Raw genomic sequence first — 7,729 nt, forward strand, 5'->3', positions numbered from 1 at the left:
GGTGGCCAAGTTGGAATTTACCAATTAAGGTAAATTTTTGACATTCAGTTAGCCCATTTAGATCCTCTTCAGTAAAATAGATTGCCAACTTCCCACCTTTCTTGCTAATGGGTTTAAACAGGGGGTCATGACCCTCATGATAATCTTGAGGAAAAACCAAATCATCAGGATTTTGCACTGCCTCCTGACCTTTTCCCACAATGTCAGCAAAAGTGGCTTTGGCCCACTGAATGTTGGTGGAAATGTCAATAGGAATAGGGTCAGACATCACAAAGGTAATATCAAAATAGAAACCCCAAGCAAACCTAAATCAGTGAACAGCCAAAGAAATCCAACTTCACAACTAGTGAAACAAGCAACAACCGAACAAGGAAGGAGAAACCACAAAGAGGCTAAGCCATAGCCAGTAAAGAAGGACCTTTTGAAAACAAGAAAGATCGTGGGCCCTAAGAAACCAAACCTCCAGTGGGATGCCAAAGAAACAACCCCACAGTAGAAAAGGCAAAACAAAGACAAACTATGGACAAGCCAATGGAACAGTAAAAGTTTGAAAAAGTAGAACCCGGGAAGGTGTGTAAGCTATAAGGGTCGAAGAACTTGCTATGCCCAGTAATGAGCTGAGAGAAAACCAGTTGAAAACAAATGGTAGCAAGGATTAACCAAGGATTAAACCCTATACCACAGCAAGTTGAAACATTGTGCCGAAACCCTAGCAGAGCAACAAGGGAGACAGCCGCCAAACTTCATGATGATTGCTCCTTTATTATATATATAAACAAACAACACAATAACAAAATACAATCAATTATAACTAAAAGAAATCAGATCACCAATCATCATCATCTTCTTCATCTACATCCAAATTCTGCCACAGATATGGAGTGAAAACTGGGTGAGTAGGAAACTGAACTGAATGATCACCCTTTAAGTATCTCACCAATGCATCATCATAAGCAGCATCATATTCAAACTTTTACCGTATCAAATCATCAGTGTAAGCATTTTTGACATCCATGTTTTGCAATCTATGATCCATTATTAAGATATATCACTACTGGATCATCATCTGGTCTAAAAGTTCTCTGTTAGTAGGGTCACTAGAAGTAGTGGTCCTCAAAGTAGAAGGAATATCTCTGGTCTTACTCCTAAATCTCCAATCAACATGAGATTCATATGTCTTTATATTGGTAGGCTCAATAGCTTTTAGAGGCTTAATCCTCTCTTCTCCAGGTTTAAAATCAACTCCTGCCTATTCATCGAGTTTAAAAAATAAGTGCAGGGTGTGCCAAACCCCCAGTGGTCTATCCCAAAGTAATAGATCTAGTGTTCATGTGGATAAGAGAGCCTACATTTATTCTCATCACTTGCTGAATATAGATGTTCAAGTTGGCTCTATCCTTGGTAACTTCACTATGATGATTTGTAGGAATCATTCTTCCAAAAATAAAGTAGTGTCAGGCCTCAGATACTACATTAAGCATAGAAAGAGGAAGATTTACCTTAACACCATTTCTTAACTTTTAGGTCCCTCTTCCAAAAGTAAGAAAAAAAATAACCTCATCTAAGGCCTCTTTAGTAGCAGAAAATGATTTATACTGGCAACTGAAACATCTTCCAACTGATAAAACTAATTAATTTTACTTGGAGAAAACTCCACCATTTTTCCACGAACAAAAACAAAATCATCAAAAAATTCAGTAAAATTGTCATAGAATTCCATCACTACACCAATAATTGCATGGACAGTAAAATAACAAAAATTTTCTAACTGCCAAGCATTGATTAATTGCTCCACTTCTCCTCCCAGATTTTTAAAACCATGATCCAGAATTACTTTTTTATGCTCAAGTAGACTATTGAAACAAGCACTAGCCCTGAAGCTAACAAATTTTTGCTCATCATAATCAACTTTTCTTTTTTTCTATGCTTGTTCTAGATGCTATGGGAATCTAGAGAAAATTCAAAAAAAAATTCAAACAAATTCAAAAAAATTTAAAAATCACAATGTAAAACACTTTAAACTTAAATCCACTAAGTAAGAGTTTTTCATACAAGGATTTTCTCAAAATCTCTCAAAAAAATTTCAAAATTTTTTGATCTAGGCAATGTGAGATAAATCTTTGATGAAAATAAAATTTTTTTAACTCAAAGTGTAGCTCTTACCTCGAAAAGATGAAATCCAAAGTTCCTTTGCCTTAAAATCGCCTCAAATCCAAGCAAATGCAAGCCCTAGGTGCAAAAATTGGAGGTTGAAGGTGACTTAAGGGGTAAAAATGGAGGTTTACGGTGAAAATTGTAAATTTAAAGAGTTAAAGGTTATTCTCGGGTCGAGGGAGCCGTCGGCGTCTATGTCAGCGCCGTCAGTGTTGAAGGCCTAAAATTATTTTTTCAATTTTTTCAAATTTTTAATTTTATCCAATTTTATTTAGTATTTTTAAACATAAATTTTTATCTAACAATTATTCACAAGAAAACATTTTCATAAACAATCATTTGAACAAACAGTAACAAACTAACTTTTATATATGAAAACACACTTTTACAAACACATTTTCTAAGCACACTTTCACACATAATAAGCAAACTAAATTATAAATCAGCATTGAAATCAAGCCACCACACTAAACGTTGACACAAAACTATACACACAAACAAAATTCAGAATTCTAATGTAAAGAAAATTAGATCAAATCCACACATTTACATTAAGTACATAAGTTTTATAAAGTAGTAGAGAGAGTCCAAATTCTTCAATTATGCTGTCTCATCTTTAGTGCTTTATCCTCTTCTGATATCTCCCATCGACTGTTAATGAATGTAGAAGTTGTAGAAGGGTCAATACGGGAATTGATCAGTAGAATTTTCTTCTACCCATCCTTTTTCGTTAAGCATTCGCACTAATCCTGCTTTAAATGTTCCAGTATGATCAAATTTTTCTTTTATCCTCCAATCTAGGTAATTGAAAAGGTACTTAAGATCTCTTATTACATTCGTAATACTCTGAAGTTCTCTTTCAATTTTATTTGATTTCTTTTCCACAGTAAGTGAACTTCCAACTATTGGTGGCATCAATGGGGTTGAAGCATGTGATGAGTGATCTAAGATAGTATCGATTGATTCATTCCCATTTCTAACATAACTTTCATCAATAGGAATAATGGGATCCCAAGATAATTAAATTTTTTCCCAACTATCATATGGAACTTGAGATTGATTGCAAAGTAAGAAAATTGTGGAAGGATGCTCAAGTCCATAAATTGGTCCATTCATAATAATACTTATAACATATTCAAACAAGATAGATCCTATATCATTGAGTTTTTCCATTTGAATGCAATAATTTAAAAAAGTGCTTTCTTTGGTGACTTTACTAATTTTCATGGTAGGGAGTAATTTTGCAAAAATGAAGAAATGTCATCGCTTTGATATTCGATTAAGCAATGAAGCAGAGAAACTAACATATCCCTCATCTTGCATTTCCCAAATATCACTTTCATCCGTCAGAAAATTATAGACATATTGCATCAAATCTCTCGTAGGGATGAAATCAAGTTCTCTTTCAATTTTATTTGATTTCTTTTACACAGTAAGTGAACTTCCAACTATTGGTGGCATCAATGGGGTTGAAGCATGTGATGAGTGATCTAAGATAGTATCGATTGATTCATTCCCATTTCTAACATAACTTTCATCAATAGGAATAATGGGATCCCAAGATAATTAAATTTTTTCCCAACTATCATATGGAACTTGAGATTGATTGCAAAGTAAGAAAATTGTGGAAGGATGCTCAAGTCCATAAATTGGTCCATTCATAATAATACTTATAACATATTCAAACAAGATAGATCCTATATCATTGAGTTTTTCCATTTGAATGCAATAATTTAAAAAAGTGCTTTCTTTGGTGACTTTACTAATTTTCATGGTAGGGAGTAATTTTGCAAAAATGAAGAAATGTCATCGCTTTGATATTCGATTAAGCAATGAAGCAGAGAAACTAACATATCCCTCATCTTGCATTTCCCAAATATCACTTTCATCCGTCAGAAAATTATAGACATATTGCATCAAATCTCTCGTAGGGATGAAATTTGTATAATGAAAGATTGGAATGTTTTCTATCATATACAACTCATTAATTCACGCAAGAGTAAATGGTACGGCCTTAACTCTTACGAAGACAACTCCTTGGGTAATTCCAAAAAAGTTTGTATAGAATTCCTTCACTACTGATAAAACAACTGCAGCGGTAGTGTAGCACAGAATTTCCCACCGCCTTTGTACAATGATTTTATCAATTGGAGAACTTGGATTAATTAATCCGTGATTCACAAAGCCTCTCTCCCTGGTAAGCCTTTTCTTTACAATAACTTCATTGTATAATCTTTGCACGTCAAAACCGATAAACTTTATTCTGTTGAAAACTCCATACCTGAAAGTATTTATGGATTTGGAGGTCCTGGAATTTAAAAATAAAAATTTCTGGTCGTCCAAGGTAGTTTTTAGGACTTTAAAAACTCCTCCTGTCGGTTATTACGAAGCGAAATCTCACCAAAGTCCGCAAAAGACCGTAAAAAACTACAAAACTACTCTCAACGCCGTTGATGCTCCCGATGCCGCTGCCGACACTTTGGTCTCTGTACGCAGGCACCGTCGACACCCATTCTGGCACGGTCGACGCGAGTGGCAAAAAATTGCAACTTTATGTTTTTGATTAATTAGATTCCAAATTTTCCTCTAATACCAATATTAATCTTAATTTATAATATATAAAATTGTGTAGGATTATTATCAACTAATATATAAACACTTATCAAACAAAATAGAAATATATATATATAAAGCGCTTGGTTTAAAGTTGTTAGCCCGACATACCATATTATTAGTTAAGTTGAATTAACAGTAAAACTTCTTTAAATTGTGGTATGTGCCCTTCATAATAATGTTCCAGTCGATGTCCTTTAACTTTAAATATCTTTTCAGTTTTAGGATCTTTAACAATAATTTCTCCATAATGATAAATTTAATCTCGTTAAATGGTCTTAACCATCTAGATTTCAGTTTTTCTAGAAATAATCTCAATCTTGTATTATATAATAAAACTTCTTGTCCAGGTTCAAACTTTTCAAACTTCTTTTAAATAATCTTTTGATCATGCCATATTTTCATTTTGTCTTTATAAATTTTTGCATTACAATTTGCTTTATTTCTAATCTCCTCAATTTCATTGAGTTGCAATAATATTTTCTCACCAGCATCCTTTAAATTAAAATTAAATTCCTTAATAGCCCAAAATGCTTTATGCTCTAATTATACTGGTAAGTGGCATGTTTTTCCAAAAATCAGTTTATATGGGGACATTCCTATAGGAGTCTTAAAAGCAGTTATGTATGCCCATAATGCAGTATCTAATCTAGCAGACTAGTCTAATTTATAAGGATTTACAGCTTTTTCTAAAACTCATTTTATTTCACAATTTGATATCTCAGACCGCTAGTCTTAGGATGATAAGCAATAGAGAATCTATGCATAGTATCATATTTCTTAATCAATTTTTCAATTCTCTTACTCCTAAAATGAGATCTTCTATTAGTAATAATTACTCTTGGCATTCCATATCTTGTTAAAATAATTTTAATTAAAAATTTAGAAACACTCCGAGCATCACTCTAGGTATAGAAATAGCATCAATCCATTTGGACATATAATCAACAACAAGTAATATATATAAATTCCCAAATGAAGGCATAAATTGTCCCATAAAATCTAATCCCCACACATAAAAAATTTCAACTTCTAATGTGTAATTTAGAGGCATTTCATTTCTTCTAGAAATATTTCCTACTCGTTAACATCGGTCGCTTGTTTTAATATATTTGTTAACATCTCTAAAAAGAGTAGACCAATAAAATCTAGCTTGTAAAATTTTATATGCAGTTCTACTCATTCCAAAATGTCCTCCAAATTTAGAATCATGACATCTTTCTATTATCTCTTGAGTTTCGTCATAAGACACACACCTTCTTATAATTAGATCTTTAGATTATTTATAAAAATTTGAGTCATCCCAAAAATAGAATTTTAAATCATGTATAAATTTCTTTAATTGTGGATTTTGGATATCAAGTGGTAAAATATCACTTATAATATAATTTACTATATCGGCATACCATGGTACATTCATTTCATCAATACTATATAATTGTTCATCAGAGAATCTATCTAAAAATTCATTTAGAAAATAAGTTAATATTTCTACTTCTATTCTAGATGATTGACAAGCTATTTGATTATCATTTCTCTTTCTATCAACTACGATAAAATCAACGTTTCTTGTTGTAGAAAATCTCCCTGCTCTTGTCGCTGGCATTCTTCCGTTGCATCCTGCGAAGCAAAGCACTTAGTAGTCATTCATTATTGGCAGCTACTAGGCCTCTAACTGGCGTAGCTACTATGGGGGGTAGACAACTGGGCCCTTCCATCGGATCTTGCTCTGTTATCACGTTCTTGCCTTTGTGTGATACATTATCTTTAGTGGTCATTCTCAGTAGTGAAGGCAATCCCTCTTTCTCTTTGCAGATGACTACGTCCATGAGAGGATCTTTGTAGTCCATGTCAACCTGGTTAAAATCCATGTTGAAGTCTATGGTACCGCCCTGCGGCACCATTTCCTCATTTAGTGTGAGGGTCTAGCCATCTTAGAAAACAAAGATCAGCCTCTGTCCCGACATTTTTCTGTAAACGATAGAAAAACCGTCAGTGGGCCGAAACTTGTCATGAACAAGAATAAAACAAAGTATTTATTAAAGTAAATTTTAGTTTCTTCTGGTGAAATGAACTGTTTATTTTATGTATGAGTTTTGTTTTAATTTAATGGCATTTTTAAATCCAAAAGTAGAAAAGAGAACGTGTAAAGTTCAAAAAAAAAAAAAATTTCTCAAAATTTTCGTTATATATGAGATTAGTTACAAAATTTGGACCCGATCATAGAAATATGGCCATATAGATAACCCTAAAACAATCAAGGTTTCAGATAAGGAGAGGCAAGCGGCGCCAGGCTGCGTATTAGGTTTTCAGATATTGTCCGTTTATTAGTAACATAGGTCTTTCCCCCTAGAAGTCCACTAACATGTAGGCTCCTTCTGTATAAACCCTTTCAATGACAAATGGTCCCTCTCAAGTTGGCTCAAATTTTCCACATTTTTTGCAGCGTGCAAGAATAGGCCTTTGAAGCACAAGTACGAGGTCACCAACTTCGAATGTCCTTGGGCAGACAAATTTATCATGGGCTTGTACCATCTTTGCTTTGTAAAGCTCCAAATATTGTTGTGCTTCTAGTCGTTTTACCTCGACACTCTCCAGTTCGTCAAGTCATAGTTTTGCACTTTTGGTTTTACCTCGAGACTCTCCAGTTCGTCAAGTCATAGTTTTGCACTTTCTTCCGTTGTGAGTTGGTTAACAACTGCGACTCTGAGAGATGGTGTCTAAATTTCTAGCGGTAGCACGACCTCGGACCCATACATGAGCATATAGGGTGTACACTAAGTGGGAGTCCTGAAAGTTATCCAGTAGGCATACAAGGCTTCTAATAGTTTGTTGTGCCAATTTCTTTTATTTTCATCTAGTGTTTTCTTCAAAATCTGTACCAGTATTTTATTGAACGCCTCAGCCAGACCATTTGCTCTGAGATAGTAAATAGTAGAGTATCTCCAATCTATCCCATGTC

Source organism: Phalaenopsis equestris, unplaced genomic scaffold, assembly GCF_001263595.1.
Source record: "Phalaenopsis equestris unplaced genomic scaffold, ASM126359v1 Scaffold206050, whole genome shotgun sequence".
Classification (NCBI taxonomy): Eukaryota; Viridiplantae; Streptophyta; class Magnoliopsida; order Asparagales; family Orchidaceae; genus Phalaenopsis; species Phalaenopsis equestris.